Genomic DNA, 18,355 nt, shown 5'->3' with positions numbered 1-18,355 from the left:
GGCATAATCACTATTGAGAGGCTTTATTTGCCAAGCATCTGTGGCATGTATTAAAATTCTCCCAACAATAGTATTAGTTTTATTGAAAATTCATTTCATGTAGTCGACACTGGAACCATATGTGTGTGTGATGGAGTGATCGTGTGTTTAGAGTCATCTACCATTCTTGTTATATAGACTAACGACAAGAGATTTATTAGCTTGCTGTAAAAGGAGAGGTCATTTTTTCAATGGAATTCGCATTAAGCTATACTGTGTCTGTATATATGAGAATATGTAATTATCAGTTTATGGTGAAAAGACTGCTACGACAGTTGGGATTTGGCATGAATTACATAATAGTACATGTATATGTGTACAGTGTGTGTGTATGAGTGTGTATGCATGTGTGTGCGTGTCTGTCTATTTGCGTGTCGGGGTGTGTGTGTCTGAGTGTATGTAGGGTCTGTCTGTCTGTCTCCCTGCCTGCCTAGGTGTATGGATGCATGTATGTATGTATGTATATATGTATGTATGTATGTATGTATGTATGTATGTATGTATGTATGTATGTATGTATGTATGTGTGTGTGTATGTATGTATGTATGTATGTGTGTGTGTGTGTGTGTGTGTGTCTGTCTGTCTGTCTGTCTGTACACACAAACAAATATACAAATATATACACACACACAAACACACGTACCCATGTATAGGCATAGAAACAAAATCCCCACACGTGCCTTCATACACACATATACATCGTTAGCTAGCTAGCTAGATAGATAGATAGCTAGATATGTACATACATACATACATACATACATACATACATACATACACACACACACACACACACATACATACATACATACATACATACATACATACATACATACATACATACATACATACATACATACATACATACATACATACATACCTACCTACCTACCTACCTACCTACCTACCTACCTACCTACCTACCTAGCTAGCTAGCTAGCTAGGTAGGTAGGTAGGTAGGTGGGTAGGTAGGTAGGTAGGTAGGTAGGTAGGTAGGTAGGTAGGTAGGTAGGTAGGCCTAGGTAGGTCAGTAGATAGGTAGGTAGGTAGGTAGGTAGGTAGGTAGGTAGGTAGGTAGGTAGGTAGGTAGATAGATAGATAGATAGATAGATAGATAGATAGATAGATAGATAGATAGATAGATAGATAGATAGATAGATAGATAGATAGATAGATAGATAGATATTAGATATACATACATACATACATACATACATACATACATACATACATACATACATACATACATACACACCTACCTACCTACCTACCTACCTACCTACCTACCTACCTAGCTAGATAGATAGATAGATAGATAGATAGATAGATAGATATTAGATATACATACATACATACATACATACATACATACATACATACATACATACATACATACATACATACATACATACATACGTGCATATATATGCATGTCCATGTGTACTTGGTGGTGAAATGGACATGCGTGATACACTCTGTTCTTTCAACCGCGTTACAAGATTACAACGTTTTGCTTGTGGAGTTACCAAACACCCCTCGTAAGCTCTTATGTTCAACTTATTCTGACAAACAAACATACAGTTTGGCTTATAGATTGTCACAAACGGACCATGATTTTATGGCGAAGATGGTATGGTGGACGTTCTTGTCTTTAGAAAATAAATATAATGTAGATGTCCAATAAGAAAAAAACGTCCTTGCTAATATACTTGGAAATATCTGTATGCGTGTAAAAGATTACCAAGGTGAATCAGTGTATTTTTTGAACATGCATACAAAAGTTAGATGTGTACGGGGATACAATATTAGGTATTCAGAAGTGGACTTGAGAAAAAAAAGGGAATCGATAAATCTCATGAAATTAGACAGCGGATTTCAAACCGGCGTTTCGAGGACTAGAAGTACACCGATAACTATAGATTTAAAACAAATTGTTTTCTATCGTTTGCATTTATCACCTGAAAGGCGTTAGGAACATAATAAAATCATTGTAGCGAGTATAAAAGGCGTTGGGAGAGTACTATATATGAGCCATCATCAACGTTACGCATACTAGAGCTCTGAACAATGCGTTGATATATGTATATTACGGGTGTCACGCTTTTCTCTTTGTTGACTTGCAGTGGCCGAAGCTTATGAATGCTTGAGAACGTCAATAGTGGCTGTATGAAAGAGCGTTTGTATTCTACGGAGGGATAAAGTGTTCAATTGGCGTCATTAAAAAGAGGTAGCGGTGTGAACGAGACAAAATGATAGATCATATGTTTGTTGAGCTTCTGTGTATGTGCATTCGCATACAGGCAACAAGCACGTACGTAAAACATTCATTTGTTTGTAATACCGCGGACGAGGTCACTAAGATCACACTGTCCACCTACTACTGGATATCATTCATCACACCACAATGTAAATTTCATCTGCCACTTTTTGTCGTCTGCCCAAATCTTGCGAACGGTCGGCAGAAATTATTTCGGCCTGTAAAACTTAACTCTTCGGAGACTAGAGAAATAGTTTTTGATACGGGAAAGACTTTAAGTGTTTATATGTTTTAGGGTATATTTTCCGTTTGTTCAAAATATATGAACTGAAAAGCTAAGGGCATCGAGTTGTCAACTGTCAACCATCATAATCTATCGGAATGGTGTAGGTTGTCGACATGGCCATATTCATTTCACTAATTGCAAACAAAACAACCCTTACAAGGTGTGAATTGAGGAAAACTGACTTAGTCCTCTGTCAATAGGAAAACGCCCACTTCGACACGTCTTGAAGAACTCATTCATTGCTTCCTTTCGACTCTTAAGAAGTATTCTATTGACCACAACTAAAGCTAACATTCTTCTTTCAAGTAGAGGTTGGATCGAATAAATCGTACCTTGTCAAAGTCGGTACATACTAACCAAAGATCCCAAGATAGTGGTGACATTGTAATTCGAAAACTATAGCGTTAAGGAGAGAGAGAGAAAGAAAGAGAGAGAGAGATAGAGAGAGAGCGAGAGAGAGCGAGAAAGACACATAGACAGAGAGAGAGACAGAGACAGAGAGAGACAGACAGACACATACAGACGGACAGACAGACAGACAGACAGACAGACAGACAGACAGACAGACAGACAGACAGATAGACAGACAGACAGACAGACAGACAGACAGACAGACAGACAGGCAGTCAGGCAGGCAGGCAGGCAGGCAGACAGGCAGGCAGGCAGGCAGGCAGACAGGCAGGCAGACAGACAGACAGACAGACGGACAGACAGACAGACAGACAGACAGACAGACAGAGAGGGGCGAGAGAGTGGGAGAGGAAGAAAGAGAGAGGGAAGGGAGAGATACATAAGTACATACGCATACATACGCATACATACATACATACATACATACATACATACATACACACACACACACACACACACACACAGTTTTGCAAATAATTCTACTATACAAGAAATTCAACCTCACTTTCAACCAATACTCGAGGTACAGCAGATGGCATTGTATCTGCACACAATTGGGAAGTTACCCTCTAAGCACATCTGAGAGACTTTAATTTTCTCAGTCCAATATGTCCTACGTGTAAGTAAGTATTCTCACTGTAGGTAGTGAATGGGTTGATGACATTCCGTGAGTTCGGCGAAGGACATGGAAATGTGTATAACTCCATTCAGCATGCATCATTCGTATAGAACAGACCGAACAGAATAACTGAATCTAAAAATCTTGCCACTGGTGACAAATACGCGAGTTACAAGAAACGACTGTGAAAACAAACGATTGTGTATAAGATTAGAGATGGCGCTGTTTTCTTATGATTCATATATTACCTAAACCTTGGAGAAAACTTAGTATAGTGCAAGTGACGTTGCCATTCTTGGGAAATGCACTTGCTACGGTCAGCGGTGAAGCATGTACCGTCTTGTAGAATATCTACCGGTTTACAAGTAACCCTGCGGAAAGAGTTATTCGGTGTATTGGATATTGAACATATTGCCACAAGGCGTTCAGCGCTTTGTATAATAAGGCTTAGAAACCTATCTACACAAAATGAATTGCTTTTCTAAACTGGTGATGAATTTTATTTGCAACCACTCATGTGATTTGGGATAACTGTATATATAGATATATACATACATACACACACACACACACACACACACACACACACACACACACACACACACACACACACATATATATATATATATATATACATATATATATATATATATATATATATATATATATATATAAATTATTAGTTGATCTCTATAAATATCGAAAGTCGTTATTTGATTGTGTGTGTAACAATTGGTAAACTTACATAGTTATATATATATATATATATATATATATATATATATATATATATATATATATATATATATATATATATATATATATATATATTACTACTGTACATATGTATAATAGATAACCAAAGACAGGAAGTTGTGTACAATAGAATTCAGTTAACCAGAAACAGAACATTGTCTGACGCGACAAAACTCTTACCAACATTGCTACATTTTATCGTCTGACTTAGCAGCAAAACTCTTACCAACATTGCTACATTTTATCGTCTGACGCAGCAAAACTCTTACCAACATTGCTACATTTTATCGTCTGACGCAGCAAAACTCTTACCAACATTGCTACACTTTATCGTCTGACGCAGCAAGCACCTTACTAACATTAATATATTTCTTTGACGCAGATGAGTTCAGATCACCACTGGTTGTACTACTAGGCGGCATTTGACTGATGCTATGAGCGTAGTCTTTGTTGCTAGGCATAGTTGGATTTATTTTGGAATGCTCATTCACTTGCCTACTTTGAAAACCTCAATTATACAAGACTCAAATATATTGAATCCAAAGTTTGTATTTGTATTTGTATTTGTATTTGTATTTGTATTTGTATTTGTATTTGTATTTGCATTTGTATTTGTATTTGTATTTGTATTTGTATTTGTATTTATATTTGTATTTATATTTATATTTGTATTTGTATTTGTATTTGTATTTGTATTTGTATTTGTATTTGTATTTGTATTTGTATTTATATTCATATTTGTATATGTATTTGTATTTATATTTATATTCATATTTATATTTATATTTATATTTATATTTATATTTATATTTATATTTATATTTATATTTATATTTATATTTAAATTTATATTTATATTCATATTTATATGGGTATTTCTATTTGTATTTGTTGTCAATAAAAGTTTAGTGAAAAGGCTTGTAAGCGTTGAGAGATAATATACAGTAGATACAGGAACGTGAAGAACTTCGTTTTCCATTGTTGACTACGAAACCAGCATTCGCCATTTTTAATTACCAATCATCGATACATATATATGCTATCAAGTTAATCTTAAATGTTCAAAGAAGTTAATAATTACTTCAATATATTCATTTTGGTGGGAAAACGTCACATCAGTGTAGTATCTTTCCAAGCAACACGACATCGTATACAATCCAATGAAAATCTCTCAATTTATTTCCAACGGAAGTGGCTGATCCCTCAGACGACCCTATCAGAGTTAGAAATATCACGGAACGACATTTATTTCCGTAGATTGACGTGCGATGGTTGTGAACAAAGCCTAGCTGTCAGTACAAGATGTTACTCAATGAGATCTATAAAAACCCATAGATAACTCTAAAGTGATTCCAATAACATTTGTAATGCATACAACGATGACAACAATATATGCATTGAAATCTGTAATGACAAACCTGAACCGTTTACGTCACACGAAAATAGCCTTTTTTCTGGACTATGTTTAATGTCGATAATTGCTTGTTTGCCAAACAGTACACAGCTGACACGCACACTGTTATCATTGCAAACATATGTGCAAAAACAGTTGTGACAAAAGTAATTCAATTTTGACAATTTATTATAATAAATTTTTATTGAACGGTTTTATGATGTCGGCAAAACAGTAATATTTACTCTCCATTTAATTTTAATAATTAGTCGATCTTTGACAAGTTCGCAGATTCGGGTTTTTTTTTTGTTTAACGTAATTTTAGTGTGTACAAAGAGAGTGTCACGTGTTAAGCATCTCCCCAGACAGAATAAAATAATGAATTCCATATCCATAGCTGTAACGTGGTTAGTATTAAAATTGGAGAAGATTATATAGAAACTGTACGTAATCATTGGTTTTATATGCCACATTTACATGAGCACTTTGACCTGAACCATGTGTTACGTACTCATATGTCACATATTGTAATGAAAATGTCTCACTTGACGAGTGTGAATTTGGGGGACTCCTGGAGTAATGACTCGAACAGTCGGGAACGATTACTCACACGGAGCCCGCAGGTGCTATGTTGTCGAGACTGGGTGACTCCAGAACAGACTGTGAATTGAGTGGGAAACCTGGCCAGCACTATACATCTACAACGACGTCATATGGAGAGTGCAACATAACCCCGTAATGTAGTCCCAAACACGAATAGTTTCTGCAGAAATATGTAATTGTGTTAAATGTGTGTATATGTCTACATAAAAGGAAATCGCTGTTTTAAAAAAAAAACATTGTGTTCCGGTTGTATGACTAAATGTCTCGCCAGCTAAAAAACCAAACCCATCTATATACAACACTACATGCCAATCAATCCACCTGTCTGTCTGTCTGTCTGTCTGTCTGTCTGTCTGTCTGTCTGTCTGTCTGTCTGTCTGTCTGTCTGTCTGTCTGTCTGTCTGTCTCTCTGTCTGTCTCTCTGTCGCTGTCTGCCAGTCTGCCTGCCTCCCTGCCTGCCTGCCAGTCTGTCTGTCTGTCTGTCTGTCTGTCTGTCTGTCTGTCTGTCTGTCTGTCTGTCTGTCTGTCTGTCTGTCTGTCTGTCTGTCTGTCTGTCTGTCTGTCTGTCTGTCTGTCTGTCTGTCTGTCTGTCTGTCTCTCTCTCTCTCTCTCTCTCTCTCTCTCTCTCTCTCTCTCTCTCTCTCTCTCTCTCTCTCTCCTCTCTCTCTCCTCTCTCTCTCTCTCTCTCTCTCTCTCTCTCTCTCTCTCTCTCTCTCTCTCTCTCTCTCTCTCTCTCTCTCTCTCTCTCTCTCTCTCTCTCTCTCTCTCTCTCTCTCTCTCTCTCTCTCTCTCTCTCTCTCTCTCTCATACATGGGGATGTACATTTTTTCCGGTAGTATTATATAAAATACATTCAACCATTAGTTTCATTTTATTACTGTGTGATCAAAACTTTATAACAAATGTTATTGTAAGTACTAAAGACCAGCTGACCAGTAGAGACCAGATGACAATGCAATAATAAAACAGCTTCAGAACAAAAAAGCAATAACGATAAAAATAAACGACAAGATACACATGTAATGTGTCTAGGGTTTGCAGACAATACGTAATTAAAGTTTATGACTTTAACATATATATGTATGTGAATGGGTTAATAGGAAGATAAGAGAATGCCGCCTACTTCAATATATAATGTCAATATTTTATGTTGGACACATATGTTGTGTTGACGTAGTCTTTGCTATATATTCCACATCTCATTTAAGTAATAAATTATAACTAATGCTTTCATTTAACAGACAGAAAATAAACTAGGAGACGGACACATACACACACACACACACACGCTCTCTCTCTCTCTCTCTCTCTCTCTCTCTCTCTCTCTCTCTCTCTCTCTCGCATCCATCCATCCATTTATCCATCCAACCATCCTTCCATCTATCCATCCATCCATCCATTCCATCCACCCATCTATCGATCCATCCATCCATCCATCCATTCTTTCTTTCTTTCTTTCTTTCATTCATTCATTCATTCATTCATTCATTCATTCATTCATTCATTCATTCATTCATTCATTCATTCATACATTCACTCCTTGTTTGCTTGTTCGTTTGTTCGTTCGTTCATCTCATAGGTTCGCCCGTCCGACCATCCATCCATCCATATAGATAGTCAGTCAGACAGACAGACAGACCCATGCATGAATACATTCATTCATGCACGCACACACACACGCACGCACATACATACATACATACATACATACATACATACATACATACATACATACATACATACATACATACATACATACATACATACATACATACATACATACACACATACATACATACATACATACATACATACAACGACTACATGCAGCAATGTACGTAGTAGTAATAAAGTAGTCTATTGCAAACCAAGGGGCAGTGTAAATTTTGATTTATTTTGAATTGTTTTGTCTTTTAATCAGGAAGCGAATCAAGGTGCTAATTCGTTCAAAGACAAAATTTATAATCTTATGTTATCCCATTAAATTCAAGACAGTCTTGTGTTTGTACGTAAGATGGCAGTGAACCTATAGAACACGAGTTATAAAGTGAAATATACCAACTATTAATTCGTAACTATAAAAACTCATTACAATGCTGTCACGTGATCAAGAATAGATACGTTGATATTCATAATAATGGCGTAGTATGACGGTTGTCGTGATTACATCTTCATTCAATCTCCCTTAGTATTGTAGTCCTTCTATACAATGCAAAAACGACCAGTCTTTCGTCATTTTTTCGTCAAATAATAACAATTTTATCTTTAGTAGAGGAGAGACTCACGTTAGTAGCTTACTATCCTGTTGATCTGTACACGTCAGAGCAATGGGAATTGTACCGTCAATTGATATGGTTGTTATTAAGAAAATTGTAATAATTATCATATGTAACAGATGTATTGGATAAAAACTATGCTTTCTCAGTCACATTGCTGATCAGATTGATTCGTAAGATTTGGGTAAATATTAATATTGTCAATATAATGGACTCATTGTATGGTGCTATGTTCATTACTATGGCAACAACCAGATGTTCAATTATCGACCCCATACCGGACAGAAATTTGAAATAAAAGAAATACTGTCTGGATTTTGTTTTAGAATTTGTGTAAAGATCCTGTTTAGTTTATGTATATTGTGTTTGTCGGTTCGATTCATAAGCTGTTACTAAGCAAATGGGGTTACAGAGACAGGCACGTAGGAGGAGAGATGTTGATATGAATATGTTGATCAGAAGAGAATATGGTGATTGGTAAATGCAGAGAGAGAGAGAGAGAGAGAGAGAGAGAGAGAGAGAGAGAGAGAGAGAGAGAGAGAGAGAGAGAGAGAGAGAGAGAGAGAGAGAGAGAGAGAGAGAGAGAGAGAGAGAGAGAGAGAGAGAGAGAGGGAGGGAGGGAGGGAGGGAGGGAGGGAGGGAGGGAGACAGACAGACAGACAGACAGACAGACAGACAGACAGACAGACAGACAGACAGACAGACAGACAGACAGACAGACAGAGACAGACAGAGAGACGGTGGACATCATTCTAGGAAATAAAGGCCTTCTGTACACTCCTGGTTCCGGGAGAGGAATTTCATGCGTTTACATTATTACTTATATTACCTTGGATCGTCGAGAGAAACTGATCTGAAAATTGTTCTTCTATCACTCACTGTGATATGATTCTACACATCCCAAAGTTTACAAAAATGTCTTTATTTTCTGAGGCGGCGTTCCCCTGGGGTAAGGTTTTGGCCGGCTCACGGTGGGAGCTAGACTAACAGAGAGCGAGCAATGGAGAGAAGAGTGAGGGGAGAAGCGGCCAGAAGGGGAAGAATGAGGAGAGGTGAGGAAAGAAATGACAAACTAAGAGACAGACCTCTATGAAATCCAAACATTTTTAGACCGTTCTACTGCAGTGACGTATAGCACTAACGGCCTTCCGTGTGAGGGCGCTATAAACTACGAAGGCATATATCGACATTCATTTTTTTTTTAATAGTGTCTTTCCGATAACTCCACCGACTCTAGTTCAAGTCTCCCACCCTAAACATTTAAAACAAAAAGTTAAAAAATTCTTTGTCTTCTTCACCTTCATGCATGTCTGTTTTCTTTCCCCAGTGATACCTGTACATATTTCATCAAACTATCACAGAAGGGGTATTTCGGCCGACATTTTGTTTGTTTGGGGTCAAAGCAATTTTTTCACACAAAAATTAATTAGAAAGATAAAATAAAATAAAAAATCCCGACCTACGTACACTATTTTCTGAGGCTATGTTATCAGAAACACACAATTTGGCCTCATACTTGTGTAGTTTACTTAGGGTTTAAATATAGATATTTTCACTCCACTCAAGTCTTGAATATCTTGTAAACTCAGCTTGTACCTCGACTATGCCACTTAATAGACTTTCACGACGTAAGAGTATCAAATGGCGGAAAGACATTTCACAATCATCTGTAACTATATTGTAAAATAGTTTAACAGAATTTTAAACCACTTTGTGTTCATAACCTGTTACCTGCAAGACATACTAAAAATGAAGACTTCCTCTCTTAAAGATCCAGACATTTGTCACCGACAAAATTTAATGTAAACTACTTTCACAAACATTTAGTATCAAGGACGATTTCCTGTATTCAAAACCAAAATAAAAGACAGTATATATCTGCATAGTTAAAAACACAAAAATGGGTTCTTTATAGGTTGGAATAACGTTGGTCTTGAAAGAGCTTAAAGCAGCTAGTACCCCGGTGATGGTTTCACAACTTGAAACTAAAGTTATTCTCCGAACATCAAAACTTCAAAATTTACAGTTATGATAGTTCCAGTATGTGGTGGAATCTATTCTCGTCTATTTTCTCAGTTTATTGCAATAGAAGCAGTGATGAAGCAGTGGTGTTAAAATTCCAGCGTCCAAACGCCTAGTAGAGTGGAGACGTGAGTGAGTGAGTGAGTGAGTGAGTGAGTGAGTGAGTGAGTGAGTGAGTGAGTGAGTGAGTGAGTGAGTGAGTGAGTGAGTGAGTGAGTGAGTGAGTGAGTGAGTGAGTGAGTGAGTGAGTGAGTGAGTGAGTGAGTGAGTGAGTGAGTGAGTGAGTGAGTGAGTGAGTGAGTGAGTGAGTGAGTGAGTGAGTGAGTGAGTGAGTGAGTAGGGCTGTGAGGATCGGAGGGAGGGAAGGGGCCGGGCAAGGGAGGGGAGGAGTGTGGGATGGGGGGAAAAGGGATGGATGCACGGATGAGGTAGAAAGGAAATGAGTGAATACGTGAGTACGAGTAAGTAGAGTTTTGACTTTTTTTGACGTACCAAAGCAACTTATAGTTGACAGGAATTCGTAAGGGCTGTACCAAGGATTGAAAACACTTCTGTACAACTACATGAACATTTACAATATTTTAAAACGATTAAACTCACATTTTTCACTCCTCATTCACTTCTCATATCGACCACCAGGGTTGTGAATAGACCTACCCTCAAGGTCAATTGAAAATGAAGAGAAAGTTTGGACGGTCCATAGGGAGATTAGGCTCGGGGCCCAGTATAGCTTTAAGTGCAGCAAAATGTACTGAGTGACGTCACAAACATTCCAAAGCAGTATGTTTTGTCCTCTGTGATCGACAGAAGGAGATATGTCAACTTGACAATTACTTACACGACTTACAATTCGTTTACAATCGTAGACCAATTACCGAACCAATGGAACTTAATACCCATTAAGAAAGTTTCATAGGGGCACTTTATCCCTGCATCTTTATCGTAGTCTTTATATTGTTAAATGTGCAGACAAGTAGAAGTTGCCTGTAAGGGACTGGGTCTCATGAATAGATGTTCCAATTTGATTTCTTTCCCAAGGTAATTGAAACCTCCCTTTAAATTATAATGTTTTCTTTTACCACTTACAGTGAGAATTGTGAAAAGCTTTGGTAAAACGTGTTGTTTGTGTAAGTACCAGGTGTCGGATTATTAGGAGGACGACATAAACGTGATCAACACAATTACACCCAGCAATCCAACGTTTCTTGTACACTGATGTGAGATTGGACATATATCAAGACACGTAAAGTTTGGTGGCTTAGCAATAGAATATATAGACAAGCATTTGGCATCAAGCTAGTGTGCTAGGATTTGGACACGTATTTGGGGGTCACCTGGCATTGAACTACATGTTATAGACATACCCAACTTTATCTTGGAAAGGCACCGACATTAATGTGCACATCTAATGTATGCATTGCAAGAGTACAAATTACTACACATTGTCATTGGCAAGAGCACTCGATCGAAAGAAGCATGCACACAAACTCACGCTCATGCACATACATACATACATACATACATACATACATACATACATACATACATACATACATACATACATACATACATACATACATACATACATACATACATACATACATACATACATACATACACACACACATACATACACACACACGCATACATACATACATACATACATACATACATACATACATACATACATACATACATACATACATACATACATACATACATACATACATACATACATACACACATACATAATAAATATGCCTATCTGTCACTGACAAACTTAGAAATGTGAAGGGTGTGAATTATGGTCATTATAAAATTGACGTCAGTTTTTTTTGAAGCATGTTGAAATTGTGGTAAACTGTGGAAAGTAGGTGGTGATGGATATTAATGCTTGTACTGGTGGTGTGGCATTCAAAGGTCTGGACCTGTTAATCATTTGTCAAAGTTAAAAACGTGTTATCTTGATGGACACACGCGTTGTAGTCATATGCACGGTTTCAATTTGTATGAAAAATAATGTAATAAAAGATATGAGATTAGCGTTTTGATGAAAGTAAAACGATTATGAAACAAATATAACACCGTGCAAGCTGTCACCATAATAACATTTCTATGAAAATTGTGTTTATATTGAAGTTTTAAGGGCGTCTTTTACGTTGAAAAAGACAATGGATGGATAACGGAGTTGTCAATTCATACAGATAGAAGCTTATGACTTTACAGCCACAATGATAACCACTGGATTTTCCTCTACTAAACGGGTCAATATTCCTGTGGGTCTAGATTTCCTAAGTAGTTCAATATAACCACTCTAAAAAACACATAAAAAGGTACAAATGACTATGCTATTTCAATTTCAGCTGTTCCATGTTTTATTTAATAACTTGTACCAAATATCAACTAAAACGTTCAACAAATATTTGTGAAGATCATTTCCTGGACTCACGGGTCCGAATTTCAGTCTAGCTTTGTAAAAAAATGATTTACAAAAGGGGGGGGGAGAAATTTATTGAATCCAACAACTGTAAAGGAGAACTTGTTTATTTATACTGTGTTGCAGTATTTAATTCTAGACCAAACCGTGTTGTACCACACACAAACCAGGTTGAACACGTTCTAACAAGCAATGTGGATTGATATACCCTGGTCGTTCTACGTCACAAAAATGGTGTCTATGTCATCGTTCTGTGGTGATCGAAATATGAGTCAAAAGCCTAAACGTTCAAAATCACTCATTTTTTCACGATTTGTCATAAATTAAACTTAAGGCGGTCTGATTATATTATTCCCAGTGTGTTTCTTTGCAACACTAAACTAAGGGGTCTGCCACTGCGAGTTTATCGACTTTTAGCCATAAGGCCCCATAGGTGGCCTCTCACTTTCCTTGGCTGACCAAATTAACATGAACCTCAACATATTTTTAAAATAAAATATTGTGTATTAGTTCCTCAGCATTTCTAAAGGCAAACGGTGTCAACTGTGCAACTTTTATGTAAGGTTATTCAACTTATCATCTTTATCCCTAATATTTTCAAATTGTCATGGAATCGTAAAGGATGCCGGGTCAATCGTGACGAAGGAGAGAAAATACAGAAATTGACTTAAACAATTCAAAACTTAATACATTATACTTAAAATCCCAAATAAGAACGGTAAATTGACTTATAAGTTGTAAAATATGAAATTGGCTAATAATATTTGTTGTAATAACTAATATAGACCCCCCCCACCCCCCACTACCACAGAGATTCTGGGTAGGTATATGTTTTTTTAATTCAGCCCACACACTAGTAGTAGTAGTAGTAGTACCTCATACATGCTATCACAAGTATGATGGATATTATGGGATGTAACAGCTGTAACCTGTTCATTGAGTAGACTCTCTATATTGATTGATTTGTGTAATTTTTACATTATTAAAATTGGTAGTATAATAGACTTATTGTCAGGCTATCTTCCATCTTTCCGTTGATATGGTTATTTTATCTCTTCGATTTATCGGCTGGCAACATACCATAGCCTAATTCACTTTCGCTATAAATCGTATCAGGTTTTCTATTGTATCAGATTGAATGCAGGGACCACTTCAAATCAACCAACACTCATTAACAAGTTTCACAATTTTGTAATTAAAATATGCTATCTTCTGCTTTCTGGGGGGTTACAAAATATGTTATCTTCAATCTGCTTGGGGGGGGGGGTTTAGAAAATATGTTACCTAACTCTGGAAACATGCTCTTTGAGAACTCCGACACGGAGAATGAGATGTTTCAAGTATATTTAATTTCAGGAGGTAGATGTTACCTGTGTTTAAAAAATAAGATATTTGAGTTTGAGTATTTTACAGTCGCTTCTACGTGTGCTGAGGTTTCTGAGACAATTTTATCGTTAAAATTGATACCCAAATGACGCTAGATTGTGAAGTCTATCTTATACTATATTCTTTTGTATTCTGAAACAAGAAAGACCTAAGCATTCATGGGATCAATAGTTACTATGGCAACATTCATATTGGCCATGGGCAGCAACGAAAACGTCACTAAATGGGCAAGTATCCCGGATGTTTGTCTTTGAATCTATGATTGGCATGATTGCAAGTCGACTCCGGTTGCAGCATGTCACACATCGCTTTATCACTTACAAGGGCACAGTTCAGAGCTGTAGACATCTTTCTAAGTCAGAAGGTATCCATGGTAACTAAGTAATGCGTATTTTAATCGTTATCTTGCTTCAGGAGAAAACACACCAATGGAAATAGTGAAAACTTATCCCAAATGAAAAATTAGCATTGTGATAATCATAAACAAACTTTTAATTTCGTTAGTTTAGTAAAATGTCCAGATATAAAAGGATATTATCTAAGTGGTAAAAGCTGATTTTGCTCCCTTACAGATCTTTTACTTTCTCTAGTGAAAATACTTACATAAACCACCATTGAATAGTACAATGTCGTAGCATATCCTCGACGGCACTAAATCACTCTCTGGTATTTGACGTCATAACAGTGAGCTCCTAGACATATGATATTGTTAACATATTGTAAGTTATGGCATTATGGTATCGTTGCTGTCTGAGATCACATTTGAGTTCTGCCTATAGAAATCTATTGTTTAATTTGAAGTGTGCGTCAGTAGGTATGGAATACCCGGGGTAGAATACTGTATGTACTATTTAATACGCAGTAAAATCAGAACCAGAAACGCACTTATGGTTAAACTCTTGCGTCACATTTTTGTTCAAGATCCCAAACTTTAATTTAAGACTGTGTCCGCAATGTCACACCGATATAAACAGCGGTACGTGTAATCTATAAATGATCACGACATTGACCTTGGTAGTGCTTCTTTATTCATATGTACTTCGTAGTTAATTCCAATTACAACAGAGATATAAGACACACTCTCTCTTTTTCATTCGGCTTGACCCCCTCCCCTCCACACAAGATCTCTCAATGCAAACATACATGTCACCACTTTTCTGTACAGTAACCAGTATTACATGGAATTTACAGAATAAATTCTTGTTGTCTCCGAGGCCAATTGGAGAATAAAAGACACTGTTATTGCAAAAGAGTCGTCCTAAGATGTACGACCACCGGGTAGAGAGTTAAGTTGTCCCCGAGGCGTGAGACACAAGAACAGGTGAAAATGTCAGACGGGAATTTCTACTAGAGTCCGTGGGCTCTGTACAATAAAAACATGTTTGGTGAAGTATGAATGAATCTCGTAAATAAACTTGTGTTAATGCTAAATATGTTTGACAGGGGTGCTTTAGAGTTAAGTTACCACCAATAGCAGAGCAATTATCTAACAATTGCAATCTAATACTTGTTTGCAGTAATCTCCATTCACCAAATTTCATCTCGTATTAAAGACATGTTTTACAAGAGGGGGACCCCATCTAAAGTGGTAAATTCCCCGATGAAAGGAGAATACAAGTTGCCTGTAAGCAATTAGGCGATATAATGAATAGATGTGCCAATTTTATTGGTTTCTAGTGGTAATTGAAACCACGTGCTTTGTACGACTGCTGTTTTCTTTTACATTGACGTGTACAATAAATATGTAGAATACATGCAGTTATTGACGCAAACAAGGATCAGAGGTTCTATTACCAGTTGGCTTCAACTAGGCTGACCAACTATACTGAGTGACCTTTCCAGTGAAACACAGGTACACACACACACACATACATACATACATACATACATACATACATACATACATACATACGTACATACGTACATACGTACATACGTACGTCCGTCCATCCATCCATCCATCCATCCACCCCCCCTACACACACACACACACACACACACACACACACACACACACACACTCTCTCTCTCTCTCTCTCTCTCTCTCTCTCTCTCTCTCTCTCTCTCTCTCTCTCTCTCTCTCTCTCTCTCTCTCTCTCTCTCTCTCTCTCTCTCTCTCTCTCTCTCTCTCTCTCTCTGTCTGATTTCCTTTGAATGCCAGTCCACCAATGTTACATGCATCATGGTTAAAACCTCTGTAGGGCACGAACCAGTCCCCCCCCCCCTCATCTATGTATTATATCGTTAGTAAGTCGTGTAATTCTAGTAATATTTCAAAATTGTGTTATTTCCGTAGATTGACGTGCGATGGTTGTGAACAAAGCCTAGCTGTCAGTACAAGATGTTACTCAATGAGATCTATAAAAACCCATAGATAACTCTAAAGTGATTCCAATAACATTTGTAATGCATACAACGATGACAATAATGTATGCATTGAAATCTGTCTACCTCGTCAGTCCTCGTCTCGTTTATGGAGTAAAACTGTAAACACAGGTTTATGTCTTCTCAGAATAAGCTCTTTTTTTTAAAGATCGAGTTTAGATTAAACGTTACTGGTTATAATAAAAATAAAATTCCATATGTTACCAGCACAATCAATGTATGAATGAAAGTAGAGGATTTTTGTAATAATAATTTAATTGTATAAGTAAATGTTAATACCAACACAGCTTATAAGAGGATAGTACCCCAAGGACATTGCTACTTGACTCATCATATTAGCCAGACAGAACCAAACCTTTTTCTACTAATTATAAACGACGTTGTCGAACCGGATAGCCAAGTCTATAGACTATGTACAAATTAAACGTTTACTCTCGGAACGCTGAGGGTAGAAATGTTCACTTGTGAATATTTACAGATCAATTTTGACAAGTTTACATATGACCGTAGTATGCGAATAGTAATAATAACGAAGAGATGGAAGGTTTATTTCGGATGACTGGTTTTGGAAAGAAAGAATGATACTAATAATTAAATAATATTATAAATTCAATTTGGATCCGATTACCACTTGTACAGCGTCCAAGTATATTAAAGCAGGAAAAAACTACGTTGTTTGGTAGGATCTAATTAAGTTTGTTATATACAAATAGTGATTTTTTTTACATCCTAACCCGTGCGGCTAACTCTGGGCGGGTTTTAATCTAGACTGCTGTGGTGTAAGAGGCACGTGAACCATAAATCACTCGGCCACCGAAACTCAAATATCTTATGTTGTATGAAAGCTGAGTTGATTTGAATGAAGGTGTGGAGGGATTTTATTGGAAAGGGATTGATTTGATTTGACTTGACTTGATTTGAGAGAGATAGAGAGAGAGAGAGAGAGAGAGAGAGAGAGAGAGAGAGAGAGAGAGAGAGAAAGTGTTTCATTCTTCTTTCGCCAAGCAGAGTGCTCAGTCACCTTGGAGAGCTATCATATACATATATATCATATATATATATATATATATATATATATATATATATATATATATATATATATATATATATATATATATATATTATATATATATATATATATATATAGTTTTGTAAAACTATTACGCTCTGCCACTGCGGTATAGAGCACTGTCTTAGCAGATTGATACTCACCGAGTTTTATATATATATATATATATATATATATATATATATATATATATATATATATATATATATATATATATATATATATATATATATATATATATATAGTTTTGGTAGTACTGGAACTCTTTCTTGGTTGTAACTCGGAGTTTCACGCATTGCGCGATCATCATATAACTCGGTGAGTATCAATCTGCTAAGACAGTGCTCTATACCGCAATGGCAGAGCGCAATAGTTTTGGTAGTACTGGAACTCTTTCTTGGTTGTAACTCGGAGT

Source organism: Glandiceps talaboti, chromosome 17, assembly GCF_964340395.1.
Source record: "Glandiceps talaboti chromosome 17, keGlaTala1.1, whole genome shotgun sequence".
In the NCBI taxonomy this organism is placed as follows: domain Eukaryota; kingdom Metazoa; phylum Hemichordata; class Enteropneusta; family Spengelidae; genus Glandiceps; species Glandiceps talaboti.
Note: the sequence above shows the minus strand (reverse complement) of the source record.